The sequence below is a fragment of the Rattus norvegicus genome, chromosome 7, assembly GCF_036323735.1.
Source record: "Rattus norvegicus strain BN/NHsdMcwi chromosome 7, GRCr8, whole genome shotgun sequence".
Classification (NCBI taxonomy): domain Eukaryota; kingdom Metazoa; phylum Chordata; class Mammalia; order Rodentia; family Muridae; genus Rattus; species Rattus norvegicus.
In genome coordinates, this window is record NC_086025.1 from 25,351,480 (window position 1) to 25,369,673 (window position 18,194).

Here is an 18,194-nt window from a genome sequence, read left to right on the forward strand (position 1 = left end):
TACTCTCTCTCTTCCCCCAAAGAGTTAAAAAAAAAAAGAAGCACTCACAGCTGACAAGATGAAATCAAAAGTCGGTGAGGGAGTCTGGAGATGGAGGCAGCAAGGGGACATGAGATTTAAACCTCACACCAGTCAGCATGGCTAAGATAAAAAAAACAGGTGACAACAGATGCTGGTGAGGATGTAGAGAAAGAGGAACACTCCTCCATTATTGGTGGGATTGCAAGCTGGTACAACCACTCTGGAAATCAGTCTTGAGGTTCTTCAGAAAATTGGACATTGTACTACCTGAGGACCCAGCTATACCACACCTATGTATATACCCAAATGATGCTCCAACATACAGCAAAGACACATGCTCCACTATGTTCATAGCAGCCTTATTTATAGTAGCCAAAAGCTGGAAAGAACCCAGGTGCCTTTCAAAAGAGGAATGGATATAGAACATGTGGTACATCTACACAATGGAGTACTACTCAGCTATCAAAAATAATGGCTTCATGAAATTCATAGGCAAATGGATGGAACTAGAAAATATCATCCTGAGTGAGGTAACCCAATCTTTCTCTCTCTCTCTCTCTCTCTCTCTCTCTCTCTCTCTCTCTCTCTCTCTCATACACACACACACACACACACACACACACACACACCCATGAAATAACCCCACACATGGTATGCACTCACTGATAAGTGAATATTAGCCCAAAAGCTCGAATTACTCAATATACAATCTACAGACCACATGAAGCTCAAGAAGAAGGATGACCAAAGTGTGGATGCTTCAGTCCTTCTTAAAAATGGGAACAAAAATATTCATAGGAGGAAATGGAGACAAAGTTTGGAGGAGAGAGTGAAGGAACGGCCATTCAGAGCCTGCCCCACCTGGTATTCCACCATATGTAGACAATATTGATGAAGCCAAGAAATGCACACTGACAGGAGCCTGATATAGCTGTCTCCTGAGAGGCTCTGCCAGAGCATGACAAATACAGAGGTGAATGCTCACAGCCAACCATTGAACTGAGAATGGGGTCCCCAGTGGAGGAGTTGAGAAAGGATTGAAGGAGCTGAAGGGGTTTGCAACCTCATAAGAACAACAATACCAACCAACCAGAGCTCCCAGGGACTAAACCACTATCCAAAGAGTACACATGGACAGACCCATGGCTCCAGCTGCATATGTAGCAAAGGATGGCCTTGTTGGGCACCAATGGGAGAAGAGGCCCTTAGTCGTGCCAAGGCTGGACCCCCCAGTATAAGGGAATGTCAGGGCAGGGAAGTGGGAAGGGGAGGTGGTTGGGGAGGGGAACACTCATAGAAGAAGGGGGAGGGGCATGGGATGGAGGCTTATGGACAGGAAACTTGGGAAAGGGAATAACATTTGAAATGTAAATAAAAAATATCCAACAAAAAGTAAATTAAAAAAATAAAGCTGGGCTTTATGTCAGGCAGCCCTTTCTCAAGGCCTCTGTGTCTTGGGAATGTTATAGCCAAAGTACATGATAGGCTTTAAATCAATGAATTACAGAGATGGAGAGGTAAGCTAGAACTTCCCAGCCTCAAAGGCCTCTCACAAGTTTGGTCTTTACCTGTGCTGAGAAAGATGTGAATGATGAATGGCAAAATCTTTCCTTGAACTTTACCCTCACCTCTCTGTAAGGGAGAGGAAAGCAGTAGAAAGATCTATAAGAAATACAGTGATCTGAATAGTCTAAATGTGTAAATCGTCACCTGTTTACCCCTGTGCATGCAGCATGGCATTTACAGTTTTAAAACACAATTCAAGGATGATAACTTTAACAGGACCTCCTAAATCTCTCTGGTGACAGTTAAGCCTCTAATACTCCACTTAAGTCTTGAATGCTCTGCCAAAACTTCCCAGCCCCTGGTGCTGATAAGTTAGATCCTGAATTCCCTTTCCTTGTTTCTCGTTTCCCTAACTCCTGGTGCTAACAGGTCTGCAGTCCTCAGACCACCAGCCCCAGACCCACACTCCCATTGCAACTTGAAGTGTGCAGATCCCAGGGCAAACCCAGAAATCCAAGACAACATGTTCTCTCCAAAAATATCAATCCCAATCAATAATGGGCCCTAATGAGAATGACCTGGAAGGACTTCCAGGCAAGGGTTCAAAAGAATGATAGTAACTACATTCAAACAACTCAAAGAGGACAAAAATCTAAGGCATGGATGAAATGAGGAAGTCAACATGAGACATGAGACCAGAAATTAATCAAAAGAATTGCTCAAGAAAAATCAACCCGTAATGATGCTGGAAACAAACAAACAAACAAACAAGAAACAAAATCCAAAGAAGCCAAATAAAACTCTCAGTGGGTAGAAAAACCTCAGCAACAGAATGGTCTGTGTAGAATGCTGACTATGTGGGCTTCAAGATAAGGTAGAGCCATTTGAACCAGTAGTAAATTTTAAAAAAATCCATGGACAAAAGTTGGGTGAGCATTGGGAGGCCATAAGACATAACCTTTGGATGTCGGAATAGATAAAGGAGTCGCACACAACTTTCAGTAATAACACTGCATATCAGTGATTTCTTTTCCCAAATAAAATGACCGAGACTAACTGAGTAGATCAGAAGACAGGATCTACCTTTTCCCTGCTTCTAAGAGATGTCATACGAAAAGCACATGATAGACTTCCGGTTCAATCAAAGAAGAAAATGACCACACTTAGAGAAGCAGATCTCCACCTGATTGTACCTAGGTTCTGCCCATGGAACTAGAAAAGAACCTTCTTGTGACATGCTGTAATTAAAGGGCTAAAAGCACAGGACAAAGTATGGCTGTTGTAAGCTGCAAGAGGGGAAGATCAAGTCTTTTAGGCCCCACAAATAACATCTGATTAAGAAAAACAGAAACTTTTAAAGCCAGAAAACCCTGGCAAGACAAATTTCATGTCCTGAGAGATCACAGCTGTCAACTCAGGTATTATACCCAGCAAACACATCTATTAAAAATGAAGGAGAGATAAAAACAGATTAACAGAATCTAGGACCACTAAGGCAGCTCTACTCAGGACACTGGAATGCTTTAGTCTGAAGAAAAAGATGAACACGGAGGCGTAAGAGGTAAATAAATGCCAGGACAGCTAACCAAAGGAGAGCCAAGAGAACAATACAAAATCAACCAAATGGCAGGAGTTGTTAACACACACAACTTTCAGTAATAACACTGCATATCAGCGATCTCTTTTCCCAAATGAAATGACCCAGACTAACAGATTAGATCAGAAGACAGGATCTACCTTTTCCCTGCTTCTAAGAGACACAACCTCATCATTTAACCTTAGGGGAAATGGATGGGAAAAGGTACAATGCCAACCAACCAGAGCTTCCAGGGACTAAGCCACTACCCGAAGACTATACATGGACTGACCCTGGACTCTGACCTCATAGGTAGCAATGAAAAGCCTAGTAAGAGCACCAGTGTAAGGGGAAGCCCTTGGTCCTGCCAAGACTGAACCCCCAGTGAACTAGACTGTTGGGGGGAGGGTGGTAATGAGGGGAAGATGGGGAGGGGAAGTCAATATAGAAGGGGAGGGGGAGGGGTTAGGGGGATGTTGGCCTGGAAAGTGGGAAGGGGAATAACAATGTAAATAAGAAATACCCAAGTTAATAAAGATGGAGAAAAAAATAAATAAAAGCTAAAAATACAAAAAAAATGGAATTAGGAAACCAGCAGGCATATCTATCCTAATATCTGACAAAATGGAGGTTGGGGAGAGGAAATACTGCGATTCAACTGAGTAAGGGGAGAGAGAGAGAGAGAGAGAGAGAGAGAGAGAGAGAGAGAGAGAGAGAGAGAGAGAGAGAGAAGTTACTGTAAGGCTTAGCCAAAACCAAGGATATGTAAGAGAAAAGGTCTATTGAAACCCTTTAGTTAATAAGCTAATTTTAAAAATACAACTTAAAAAAGAAGAGTTTGAACAGAATTGACCTTTATGGGTGGACTATGTCACTTCCAGAAGACGAGGGTTACTAAGTGAAAGTCACAGTACAGGCATAGGGGTGCCTCTCTAGTAGTTACTGGCTAGAGAGGCTCCTGAGGTCTCCAGAACAACACAGGTTATGGCCTTTGTATGGCACAATAAGATCCTATCCTGAAGACACCTCACTCCTTGGCTATTGGACACAGAAACATCACTATCAAACTGATCAGAAAACTTCCCTACTTGCAAACTTTCAGTGTTGAAAGGAGCGATGCAAGCCGCTAGGGTAGAAAAGAGATCAGCGGTCTCATCCAACTCTGGACCATGCTACAATTCTGTCCTGCATAGATGCGCCTGCTGGTGCAATAGGGGTGATGCTTATGGGATAATTAATTGCTTTCTGATTGGATGTGAGCCACTCTATGGGAGGTAATTTCATGTCTGACACAATAACTCTGGTCCAAAACTCACAGCCGGCAAGGTTGTAGGTCCTAGAATAGAACCTGTTACTGTTACTTCGTTAAATGGCCATGTGGTCAGTTTGCCTTTAAGTGTTTATGTGCACAGGCCTGTGCAGCCTTCCACGGTGGTCAGAGAAGATTCTTTCTGTAGTGGACAGCAGTCAGTAGAGACAATTGGTCACAGAGCAGAGAATGAGAGAGTGGATGCCCAGCCCTAAATGGGACATTTATATTAACCCATTGCCACCACTGAAGCCTGGGGAACTCCAGGATAAAGAGGAGGCAGAAAGAACATTAAGAGCAAAGGATGGGGAGGGTGCTATGACATACTGTCTTCTGGACACAACACAGCTATCACAGTCAAGAACTCATAGCAGCCATGGTTACCCATGCAGGACCTACATAAGTAGGTCCTTAATTGTGGCATAAACGGTGTAGATGAGTTTTAGGCCCCAACACATTCTAGGGAGGTAATGGCAGTCAAAAGTAGCTGGGGTTGAAGAACCATTGTTTTTTGAGACCATCGGAAGACCATACTCCAGTGGATGGCCCTATACCTATGCACGTATAGAGAGAAAAACTGGACCTAGTGGGTTATAACAAAATGACAGGAAGTAGATAGGGGTATGTTGGGAAACATGGGGGAAATTAGAAGGGGAAATGGTGTGTGGAATGATCATATTTCGTACATATATAAAATTCTCAAATGTAAGGAAAAGTTTTAAAAAGAATGTCTATGTTTTGGCGGTTGATTAAAAATAGAAGCTCAACTTTATGTTCTCTCTGGGATAAATCTTCGCTCCAGGGAAATAAATATTTTATCATGTACATGAGTGAGCACAGGGCAGGGCACTGGATCTCCTGGAATTGGAATTACAAATGGTTGTGCACCACGTGAACAATAATGTCCTCCAGACCTTCAGGGCAATGCTGAAATTCACAAGAGAGAAGGGCCAGTATTCAATTTCAGAGTGGCAGAGAGGGATTTGAAAATTCCAACGTTTTGGACATTCAGACTAAAGAGAGGTTTTGTTTTCTCACTTGGGACAAGTAAGCTGCTGAGTCTGGAGCTTCCGAGAACAAGGAATATCTGTTACTCTGCCTGTGGCAATGCTTGGTACAGCGAGATCACCTCACCCTCTTTTTATGAGGCACAAATATTTCCTGTATAATGTGAACAGTTAGACCAGTGCAGGAGAGCGCTGTGAGTCTTGGGAAGCTGGAAGTCACTATTGACGAAGTGACTTTAGTAGTTGACATAGCCTGCTCAAAATGTGACAAGCCAGTGACACTTTACAGTCCGTTCTCCTTGCGCAAATCTGCAAACTGAATAGTCAGAGGATGGGTATGCGATCAGGAACTGTGCTGTCCATATGGGACAGACAGAAGTACGTACAGAAGGTGCCAATGTGTTCTAGGTTTCATGTGTTGAAAGTTCCCATATGCTGTCAGCTCATATGTATCAAAGGCTCCATGTTTGGAAGGCTTGTATGTGTAGAAGACTCCCATGTGTGGAAGGATCTCATGTATTGAAGGTACCCATGTTTTACTGAGGGCTCCTGTGAGTAGCAGGCTCCCATGTGTTGAAGGCTTTGCACCAGTTTACAGGGATATGGGAAAGAGTTGGAACTTTTAGATAGTAGATCCCGGTGGAAAGAAGTTATGGCACTGGAGAGGCTTTGAACTATTTGTTAGAGACCTGCCCCTTTCTGTTTTGTTTTCCCTTCCTGGTCACTGTGTAGTAAACATCTTTGATTTACCATGTTCTTGTGGCAGACCCAAAAGCAAAAGAGCCAGTGTAGCCTGGACTAAACCCTTTGAAGTGGTGAACTAAAAGTCACCTTTCTTCCTTTATAAGTTTCTCTCGGGTATTGAGCACAGTAGCTCAAAGCTAGGTTTCCGTTAAGATTATTTTTTCACCTTCCCACAAGAGAGTAAAATTATAAAACACGGAAATGTGATTGAAAACATGATAAACACACAATCTGACAAACCCTTATTTAAAGAACAATATATGTTTAGAGCATAGCTTCTCCACGGCATTGCTCTGATGGCTAGTTTTGCACAAAATAAACAAGCCGGTGGAAAAATGACTACATTGGAGACTATATAAATACATGCACTAAAATATCCCACTCAAACATCATCATTGATGCCACACTTGGGGAGTAAAAAAGCCAAGTTCTTTACTGAAATATTTGCTTTGTTTACTAGGATTCAAATGTGGTATGCTCGTGATGTTTTGCGGGGAACTGCAGCTTATGTTTACTTATTTTCCTTGATATTAAAATAGCTTTTATTCATAGTGCTTTGTGCTGTCAAAGCGCATTCATATATTACCTTGGTTTATCCCCCCACAAGCTCATGGGAGAAGCAGGTCAGCTGACTCGTGAACACACAGCCGTCTGCAGATACAGCTGACTCATGCCCACAGTTCTAGGTGCCTTTCTGAACAGCCTAGCGGCTTCTTAGGGCACACATTGTTGGACTCGTTCTGCTATTAGCTTATATAAGATAATCATAGACTAACATCCTACTTTAGAAATCAAAGCAACAGAGAATCAAAGGACACCCATGATAGGTGTAAAGGAAACTTAAGCTACCAATGAACCAAAATTGGACTGGGGCTCTTAACATTTATTTTGATTATCTTGAGAAAAATGTTGATCAGTTCCCAAGAATGATGATTGATACCTGTTTGTGGGTTCTGTGTAATTTTGTGTGTGTGTAAATGTAGCCCCTTTACATGATCATGGGGAAAATTTAGTGCCTGGGGTTTATTATTTGTGTTCAACTATTCAAGCAGTAACTAATGAGGCTGACCTAACGTCATATTTTCTGAGCTCCATCCCTGAATAATAAATGCAGAACGATTAACTGGTAATTATACAACTCATACATCACTCTTTTCTCTCCTGCTAAATGATTGTGCTGCCATTTCAAATAGGTCTCTCCTTGTTATTAAGTGTCCCTTGCCACATAAATCTAAACGTGCAAGTGTCAGAGTGAACAGAAGTGAAAATGAGCTGTGTCATTAAAATACTGCAATAAACGTTCCTTAGGGTAGAACCTTGGTGAAAAAAAATGATGATTTGGTGACAATAGGAAGCACATGCTTAGAAAAACAACTGAAAAATTATCAAGTAGCATAGGAACTACCTGTAACAGAGATAGATAAAATACCCATTCCTTTCTTTCATTCAATAGGAAACTATTTAATACTTTCTAAATAGTAGATTTCTAGCAATAAAAAATTATGAAAATCATACTACCAGCCTCAGGATGTAAGAATTTCATGAACAAAAACTAAATAGAGCAAGAGGAGAGAAAGTAAATAAATGAATCTGCATATCATAATCTAACACACGTGATCTGACTCTCAAAGAGAGTCACTTACTATAACTCCTGACATCATTACAAAGAAATTGGAGGGAATTTGTTTGAAGCAGAGGTCCAGAAGTAAGGAATGGAGGTGCATGAATAGATTGTGGACTTGGACCTTTTGAAAATGCTTGTCTCCAAATGCCCATGGAAAGGTATCTTACAGAGCATTAGATAAATGAGTTTAGAGTTTCCAGGAGAAGGCGAGCCAGAGATGTGAAGTGCAGCTTGGATAAAATGGGATTAAAGCTTTCTTGAAGTTACCACACAAGAGAGCTTAAGTTCAGAGCTGCATGCGAGGCCACACTACAGAAGTTACAAGGCAATGTAAATTGTGGTGATGGACAGCAGAGATCCACACTACCCACTACGAGCTATGTGATCAACACTACCTTCTGCCAACTCTGTGATCCACACTCCTCCCTACCAGCTCTGTGATCCACACTCCTCCCTACCAGCTCTGTGATCCACACTCCTCCCTACCAGCTCTGTGATCCACACTCCTCCCTACCAGCTCTGTGATCCACACTCCTCCCTACCAGCTCTGTGATCCACACTCCTCCCTACCAGCTCTGTGATCCACACTCCTCCCTACCAGCTCTGTGATCTACACTACTCCCTACCAGCTCTGTAATCCATGCTAACCCCTACCAGCTCTGTGATCCACACTACTCCCTACCAGCTCTGTGATCTACACTACTCCCTACCAGCTCTGTAATCCATGCTAACCCCTACCAGCTCTGTGATCCACACTACTCCCTACCAGCTCTGTGATCCACGCTGCTGCCTACTAGATATGTGATCCACACTACCCTCTTTGAGCTCTGCAATCCACACTACTTCCTGCCAGTTCTGTGATCCACACTATCTCTTCCCAGCTCTGTGATCCTCATAAGCTATTGAACTTCTCTGTGTCTCTGTCTTCGTCAACAGCTAAAGAGGAATTAATAGAAATGCCTATTCAATCACATTATATTAAATGATATTAATACAGGTGAGTTTCTGGCATAATATGTACTCCTTTCTTAGCTAATGATATTAACGAGGGGAAGGAAATGCTATTTTAAATAGTGTGGATAAGATGTGGGATAGAATGGTATTTAAACAGAGATCTAAAGAAAGAGTTGAAGAGGTTTGTTTGATTATATAGGGAGAAAACATTCCCAGGAGTAAGAGCATAAAACAAAAAGGGTAAAGGCTCTAGGGAGGGGCATAAACATGTTTGGTGTTTCAATTTATTGAGCATGAAGGGTCAAACTGTCATGGCCATGTGCATCTTCTCTGTATCCCCTGAGGTGACTACACTATTAGAGCAAACCAAAACTGTCAGATTCTGGAGCAAAATGGTAGATACTCATCTCTTTCTCCCTGAGATTCAGATAAGCTTCTTGGATGGAGAAAATCATAGTGAATCTATTCGGACAGTAGATAGGGGGAGGTGAAACTGCACAAGATGTTAGGGCATTTAAATAAGTCAAACCATTCAGTCTGCACACCACCCTTATGAGCCTGCCCTTATTATCTTATTGTCCCTCCCCCACCAAGTGCACAGGAGGAACAAAGACGTAAGAGAATAAGCCTGCTGAGGAAAGTGTGCGGCCCAAGTGCATGCCACTCAGTGGGCTTCCAAGTTGCTTCCCCAAATGAGGACAGCTATGGCTTACATGGGTGTCCTTACTTATCCATTGGTTCTCATTGCCATTGTATAGAATGATTAGCTATAGTTTAAAATCCAGAGCATAGTACCTAGCCTAAATAGCCTGTGATACATTAATTAACTTGGGGGCACACCTTTCAGGGCTCTTTTAATGCTGACGTTATAGGAATAAGGTCAATATGAGAGTATTCCCTTCTCCCCCCACCCCCACACTTACTAAATGCTTGGTTGGCATTTTGACACGAATAACGGGTACCAGAGTGTTTTCCGTGTGCCTGTAAACTGCTCTGTGAAGCCGATGGAAGAATATTCATTCCCGGAGGGTTAAAGATCCGGGAGAAATCACTAAGCAATTTCAACTCCTCTCTGGAGGCTGCCATCTAACCAGCTGTGTGCCACTGGGCAAATGACTTGTGCTTTTCTGAGCTTCAGTTTTCTCTGAAAAAATGAGGGCATAAGTCTCTAAAGATATATATATATATATATATATATATATATATATATATATATATATATATGGTTTTGCTTGTTATCCTTGATTCTCTTAAAGACAAGTTTGAAAGTGTGAAGACGTTTCTTGGTGGATTCTGCTGGAATTGGCTGATGCCACTCTGTGTGCACATGTGCATGCACACACATTCGTGCACACACACACACACACACACACACACACTCAGAGAGTGGGGAGGAGGGTGGGAGGGAGGAGGACGGGGAGGGAGGGAAGGAGGGGGGAATCTGATTGAAACTCTGTGCTGAGGGAAAGAAGCTTTGATGGTACTGTATGATCCTAAATGATCAAAATATTCATTCCCTGGAGAAGACATTAGCATCCGTCATAGCAAACAGCCTTTAACAGACTGTTAAACTTGGATGTCCCAAGACGCCATTCAGGTTCTGGTCTCATTTTCTCCATCCACCCTGGATGATGTCATTTCTTCCCAATGTCATTCTGTGTCATCTGATATCTCCAAGACTCACCTTTAGACTAGATTACTTGTCCAAGTCCCAGATCACCATTGGAAAAGGCTAACATAATGTCTGCTTTTGGTTGTCTCAGGAGCGTGTCCAGCTCAAAATGCTTGACTAGATCTGCTTCTTGAGAGAAGGCCTCCTTCTCACTGGTCTAGCATTTATCCACTTAGTGGTTCAAATTCATAATCATCTTTTTCCCATTTTTAATTCATAATGGAATCAGTTAATCACCACATCTTATTTATTTGATAATTAAGCACATCTCGAGCATATCTACTTTTCTTTACAGACGTTGCCACCAGCCTCCAAGTCACTTCCAACCTGCCTTCTTCTTGAATCCTGCAATAGCCTTTTAGATTGGGTTCTCTTATTCCACCCTTGTCTAAATTCTCATGGACATCAGAGATGTCTGGAAAAATGCATTGCAATCATGGCTTTCTGGATCTATCTGGAAAATCATTAATGTGACCAGTACATGTTATGGCCACTCCATATCTTGCACCACTTCCCTCTGCCCCTGGGCTCAGCCGCACTAGATTTCTTTCTTCCTATGTCTAAACTGCTAAGCTCTGAATAGTCTCATATAGAGAGGTTCTTTGCTTGATAAATTCTCACTACTTTAGGCCTCGGGTTGTGGGGCAGGCAGACATCTACAACAGCTCCTGAGGTTCAGGTCAGCCCATGTAGAAACCCTGAACAATGGCAGCCAGCCGCTTGAGTGTGGATGGGTACTGTGAGTAGAAGGAAAACACTCCTGTGGGTATGATGCCCACCACTTGACTGTGGGTTCACCAAAAGGGAGATCCTTCCACATTACCCTGCTCAAAATGCTTAACTAGCATTTTAGTCCGGTAAATCCTCACAAGAGAGTTCAGAAGTAAGAACGAGTCTCCTATAGGTCTTGAAACAACATGTCTCTATGTTGTGAGAGGGCATGTGAGGACAGGAGACTGTGAGCAGTGTCTCAGAGCTGAGGAAAATACCTAGCTGACAGCTTACAAGAAAATGCAGCATTTGTCCAATGACCAAAAGGAAATAAATGACCACCTAAGAGAACGTTGAACTCCAGGAAGGAATGAAATCTAGCTGACATCCTCGGGATAGCAGTATAGGGACCCTGATTACAGGATGTACTTGAATTATACCCAGACTCCTGACCTTTGCAAGCTGGGGAGCATAAGCAAGCTGTCTCGAGATTCTAGGACTGAGATAATCTCTTCTGTGGTGATACAAAACCATCACACATTTTAGCAAATTAACGCTATAATAATGTGCTTTATTAACGATAATGTGCTATTAACGATAGAAAGTATACAGCTTTGCCCAAGTGATATTGCCAGGACCTAAGATCTTTCTAAGCAAGCTCTTAGTGAGAACAACTGCTAAGTCAGTTTATGAAGAACTTGGGATCCAGATGCCTGATAGTTTCTCCACATCATTGATTGTCTTGTTAAAACACTATTAGAAAATATTATCTTAGGAAAATATTAATTTTCTTGATATCACGAAGCTTTCAATTTGGCTAAATTTGTGGGAAATTAAGATAAACTTTCCTCCAACCAAGGAATTTCCAGTGCTGAGGGGTAAGGACAATACGTTATCTTTCATCAAAATTGTGTTGCAACCAGTTGAGTGCAAGGCAATATAGTTTTTACGTCATCCCTGATAAGACTCCATATCCAACTAGGAAACAGCGCATCAGGAGTCTGCAACAATCGATGTCTGACTAGCTGAGTTATGTCATAGTAACCAACAACCCCAACCATCAGTGACTAGAAGTTGTGGAATTGTCAATAAGACACCATTAACCACAAACTAGAAAGATGGCTAATCCATATTTAGTTATGGCCTTAGCAAAAAGTACACTCCGATTTTGAAAACAAACTGTGTGTGCATGCAACCACATTTGGGAGAAACTATACCATCATGTTTATGGTTTTCATTAGCACAAATAATCTCTCTACTGCTAAGGGCTCACAGTTAGGATCTAGTCCATAACCCATGTGTGTTACGTTCTCAGTGAATGTGAGTTATGAATGGCTATGAAACGAGCAAGACCCAGAAAAGACAGAAATTGGCATCTGCCGCTACTGAGGAAGCCCTAAGTCTGTGGATGTGTTTTAAGGTGGTGGAGGCAGTCTGGCCATGCTCCTGTGCTTATAGCTCTTATTGCTCTAAACCACAGAATGCTACAGAATGTTTAGTATATTTTAACAAGTGCTTTTCTTTAAACTAAAAGTTATGAGAAAACTGCTAAGAGATGGGGCTTCTGTGATTTTTCATTACAGAGCTATCTAACTAATAATTATAACTCAATTCTTATTAGTTTTCCATCAGTATAATGAATATAGATAGCTAATGCTTATCTAGTTCATAGAGGATATAGAAATATATACAATATCACATTAATCTTTAATATGCAATATATTTAAAATCATGGGGTTTACTAGTGTACCTGGGATCTGATTCTCTTTTCCCTTGGTGCACATGGAGACATAACCTTCCAGCTAGCTACATGATCTGAAGATAAATGGTGAATTCTGGGCCATGTGCTCTGAGAGAACCCGGAAGAGTCCTGTGTAACTTATACTTCCCTGCTCCTGACAAAGGTAACTGAGTGAAATTTCTATCTTCTCTGGTCTCTGTTAACAACACAGAACAGTACCTAAAGTCCACTCAATCGCCCTAAAAACCAAGAAGTGACTTCCACCTGAAGCTTGGGGTAATGAAGCCTTGAGTGACACCCACAGACTTTGTATAAATCTGTGGGACTGAGTGAAGTCATAGAGAGTCGGAGATTAGGAAAGGGAACACAAGATCAACCCCAAGGATACCCTAATATTTAGACATTAAATAGAAGAGGAAGGTGACCAAGAAGGTTAAGAAAGATGCAGTGAAGCCAGGAGGCACATCAAAGAGCTCACACTGTCTCTGTGACCCAGACTGAAGGCTTTTCAAGGAGGGGCTGAGTCTCTATTGGACAAAAGGAAAACATCAGGAGTGGTCCATGGAGTCTTTCCCTACCTGGTCTACACAGAGGCAACTTCTAAGGTATATTGAAGGGGTAATAAAATGGGCATAGGACACTATGTAAGCATTTCAAGGCATTTTTTCTTGAAGAGAGATGGAATCATTCTATTATGTGGATATGTGAGATTTTTATTCCTCATATACAAACATGAGGAACACAGTGGAAATGACTGGATAGAGAGAGGTCGATATGAACATGAGGAGGGAGAGGAGACAATAACAGGAGAAAAGTCTTTGGGAAGTCCTATGATCAGGGATCTGGGAATCATGGCGGAGCCCTGGAGCTACATTCATACACAGCAGGGGGAGGCAAGGGGAAGAGTATAGGGGAGAGGCAGAAGGCTGTTCTGATTGTGTCTATAGGCAAGGTTGCATGCAGAACTTCAGCTCAGGATGCAGAACATAAGGTAAGAAGATTAAAGAGGCCAGAGGTCAATATGATATAATAGCAGGCTACTACGTCCCAACCCCAGCATATCCAGACTTTGGTCACATGCCGCCTTAAAAAAAATCTACTACAGAACATTCTCTTTAAAATGACCGTCTCTTCTCCAGTACTCCAACCCGCACTCCACTTTAATTTTGTTCTTGCCCTATCATTTATCACCCTCTCACTCAGCATACCACCGACTTACCGTGTCTATTGACCAGTGCCACGCTTGCTTAAATGTGAGCAAGGGTGGATAGAGCCTTTGTTGACTGATGTCTCCTGAGTGTCTACACTCGTGTATTCATTGGATAACCGAACTTAAGAAGCAGGTGAGCAAAAGAAGCAGAGGAGGAAAAAGAGGAGAAGAAAGCAGGATGAAGAGGGGGCAGGGAACCAGGGAAGGAGTAAGCTACCTAGTTACTTGGCTGTGCAGGAGGACAGGTACAATTCTGAGGGTCTCTGAGCCTCCTTGGAGCCATCCCAGGCTATGCTCATGATTTAAAGGGGAGCAGCTGACATGGTTCTGCAGCCACATTCCCCATCCAGATATGGGCAAAGAAGGGGAGACTCAAATCGAATTTAGCCAAGACTTTTCCAGGCAACTAAGCCGAAGCACCAAAGGGATGCAGAGTTCAGGGGCTTCTTCATGAGAAGGCTTAATGGTGGCAAATGGAGCTGTGGCTAGGTAAAGAGGGACACGGAACGATGGTTTTAAAAATGCTCGCAGTAATTAATCATCAGGTTCATCATCATATTCAGTTTGCTCCCTAATCATCTAAAACATTTAAGCTCACACCAAGCAAGTTCTGGTCCCAAGTACTAACTCCCAATATTGCCGGGGTCTGTTATGACTCTTGATTTCCTAAACAGGATTTATTGCATTGGTGCAGAGAAGCACCGGGTGGAAAGAAGGAGAAATAAAAAACCCCACAGACTAGCATTCAGCACCTACCTGCCGATTGACTCGCTTTGCTTTGTCGACTAAACACAGCTTCACTGTGAAAGAAGGACTCAAGACCCGGAGCCTTTTGTTCATGTGGAGTTTGCACAGGGATAGGGCAAACCTTCAGGCAATCAGAAGCAGGGGCGGTGCCACCAACAATTTCTATCCTTTTAGAGCTACGGTATTGTTTGTGAGTCACTGAATGAAGAAGTAGATTTCAGAAGGCCCACGGGCACTGATTAGAGGCTGAGAAACTGAATCTAGGCAGCCCAGAATAAGTACTGAAATGATTTACTGCTGTACAGTCTGAAATAATATCCTAGCTGCACCCAGGGGCCTTCGGACAGAGACGGAGGGGCCCTCGGGGGCAACCCTAATGCATTTCTGAAACACTAATGGGCGAGGGGTCTCACCACGTCTAATTTTCTTTCCTGCCCACTGGCCTGCTAAGGTCAGGGAAATGCTGGCCGTCTGTGAAACTCTTTTTAATTTCAACGTGTCTGGGAAAAAATGAGAATGGAAAATGGAACCAGAAAGCACAGGACTCCACGGAGCGATAAACATCGTATTCCCCGGAGACCCGCAGGGTCAGAATTCCTACACGAGTGGTTTAGTCACATTATTAGCCTGAAAGAAAGCTTTGAGATGACTTTCTGTTGAAATTGTAAATGGACCGGGCTTCATTTATGAAGAAACAAGGGACTAAAAATCACATATGTGGCCAGCCCTGTCACCGAAGCTTAGCTGAGCAATTTATACCTGATCTGCATTATACGACAGGGGAATGTTCAGTGCCCATAAATGATGTGTAAGTGGAAATGAAGGGATGACACAGAGACTGTGGGAAACCTGCGTGGTTTCCTGGGATTCTCAGTCCCACTAGGAAGAGAAACGCCCTCCTAAATCTCAAGCTAATTGTACAAAATCTCGTGAGTTTCCCCTCTGGAATGCCAAGCCTAGGTGGTATCTATTCTTCATTTAAGACCTAGGGCATATTCTTTTAGCTTCTGAGAAACCTTATAAGTCCCTTAGTGGTTTCAGGAGGGAAAGAAAAAGCCTAAAGAAAACCATTTCCTGACAATGTTATGCTACGTCTCTTTGCTGTAGCTTTAGCTCTGTGATCGGACCACGCAGGCTGCACTTTCCAACAAGGGTTCGCGGGGTCAAACCACTAATCTAGAATCTTCCTGAGTGCTCCATCAAGAGGTGGAATCTATGCCTTTCCCTTCTGAGTTTGCCTCTCTCAATACAACGCAGTTAGAGAGACTGCTCTAGCGATGTGCTGCAGAAATGAACATCAGCCTTGGGATTTGGCGGTCATGTGAGGAGGAAGGCAGTAAGAAGCTCACACGGAGAGAAAGGAATGTATGCAATCCACTACTGCGGCTGAGAGCTCAGTTGACATTAGTGACTGGACAGCAACCACTCTAGGACCTGGTGGGACTGATCTGCAGTGATGTCCGGTGGAGCCAAGAGAAACTGTCCCTGGGCATCCCTGCCCAACTGCAGATCTGAGAGCAAAGCTAACGCCCGTGTTTCAACCAACAAACCCTGGAGTTGCTTATTATGTGACAATAGATAACTGGGTCATTTATTCATTTTTGCAGAGGGCCTGGATCCAACAGGTTTGAAACATGCATTCGTGAAGGACTGATACTCTTACACCGTAGGAGGCAGAAGGAGGGAAGGGAACTTTCATTCTCTGGGGCAGAGAACTTACACCTCGTCTGCCTCTTCCCTTCCCTGCGAATGGCAACTCGGGGTGTTTCCTTATCCAGACGTACTGACTCCCAGCTTAGAGGATGGGGCTGAGGGAATTCAGCTCTTGTGTATCCAAAGACAATTAACTCAGGTCGGTGTCAGAACAGAAGTGTGAGTGTCAGCAAGAACTCTGCGGGCAGCTTAGCCAGTGTACCAGGGCAGAGACTCTGAAAGAGATCCGCCATCGTCATTGCAAAGGCAGGTGCTAGCGTGCTAGAGCGTGAAGTCTTTGAGTGTTACAGAGAAAGGGGGCCGTGCAGTCTTACGTGAAGGGACATCTCTATTCCGTCAGACCGAGAGTTTGTGGTTTATGTTGTTTGCTGCCATCCCGGCCACTACTCAGCTTTTTTAACAAGAAGTTGGGGTCTGATTTCTAAGGCGCTCCTTCTCCATGAGCCTTTTGGTCTACAGTGGAGAGCACTCAGGCGGGATGCGGGAGCAGAAAAAGAAAAGCTATTCATACACACCCCGAGGGATTCGGTTGTACAGGCAAATGTGAGGTTCAGTGCAGTCCCGACTCTGGTAAGTGTCTGAGAACCTTCTGCCCTGTGTCAGACCCTCAGTTCTGAAGTGGCATTGGACTCCCATGACCGTGTTCAGGCTGAAGGAGCTGGGTGTGGTCTCCCTGAACTGCAGCCCTGGCCTTTCCACCAGTGCCACAGAAACTACACCAAACACTTCCTTACCGGAAGACAGAATGGCTGACGTTCCCAGATAGTTTCAACTGTAAGAGGTTGGGGTTGGGGGATTTCAGAAAGAGAACTTGGGGTGCATGGACAGGTAAAATAATTACAATAATTGCATACTGGAAATTAAGCAAATTACAGCAAAGGGCAGGTTAGGGAGGAACTGCATCCAGGTGCGGCCCCTCCAAAGGTTCCAATACAGATCGTGAACTGAATCTGTTTCTTACTCTGTGTCCTGTAAGAGTTCTCCTGTCTCCTAGATTCTAGCCAAATCCAGCTAGTTCCCCAGTCTAAGCCCTTCAGACTCCATTCAGAGTCACTGATGCTTCTTCCTACATTCACATGTCAGGGAAACACAATAATGAGGCAATCTCAAGGGCCACCTTCGAGAGCCAGGAAGATGAATGAGAATTTCATCCTCTCTGCGCTAAGTTTCCCCATTATCATAAAGACTTGCCTGGACCTCACAAAAGAAATGTTAGATCCTCATAATTCTGTGTGTTTCTCTATAGCTCCACCACTCAGACACATGGAATTATTTCATGTTTCACTCTCCACAACAGCAGTGGGCATATGAGAGGTATTTGGATGAATTAATGAATGAACGAATGATTCCACTCCAAACCATCATCAGATGCCACTGACTACTCTTGAGTTAAGCCTTGCACCCTGCCCCAGTGTTACTATGTCCGCAAGTAAGACTTATCAGGCTTAACTAATGATGTTCATATTTAATTTTTCTACTTTTGTAAGAATGGTAAGCAGAAAACCAGGGACTGACAGTTGCTTTGAAGATGGAAATCTTTCCCTTTATTCATAAATAGTTGGTGTTAATTCAATGCATATATTTTATAAAATTCTTGGCCGCTAGGCTACTAAGATGTAGTTAAAATGAGGAACAAAACAATACCATTAAGGAAGGGCT

At 43.1% G+C, this 18,194-nt stretch overlaps 1 protein-coding gene across 11 annotated transcripts in view; it reads right to left on the minus strand.

The window, feature by feature from the left end:
• The window catches only part of Ano4 (anoctamin 4), a 409,423-nt gene that overhangs the window by 135,091 nt on the left and 256,138 nt on the right, over positions 1–18,194 (minus strand). The window lies entirely within an intron of this gene.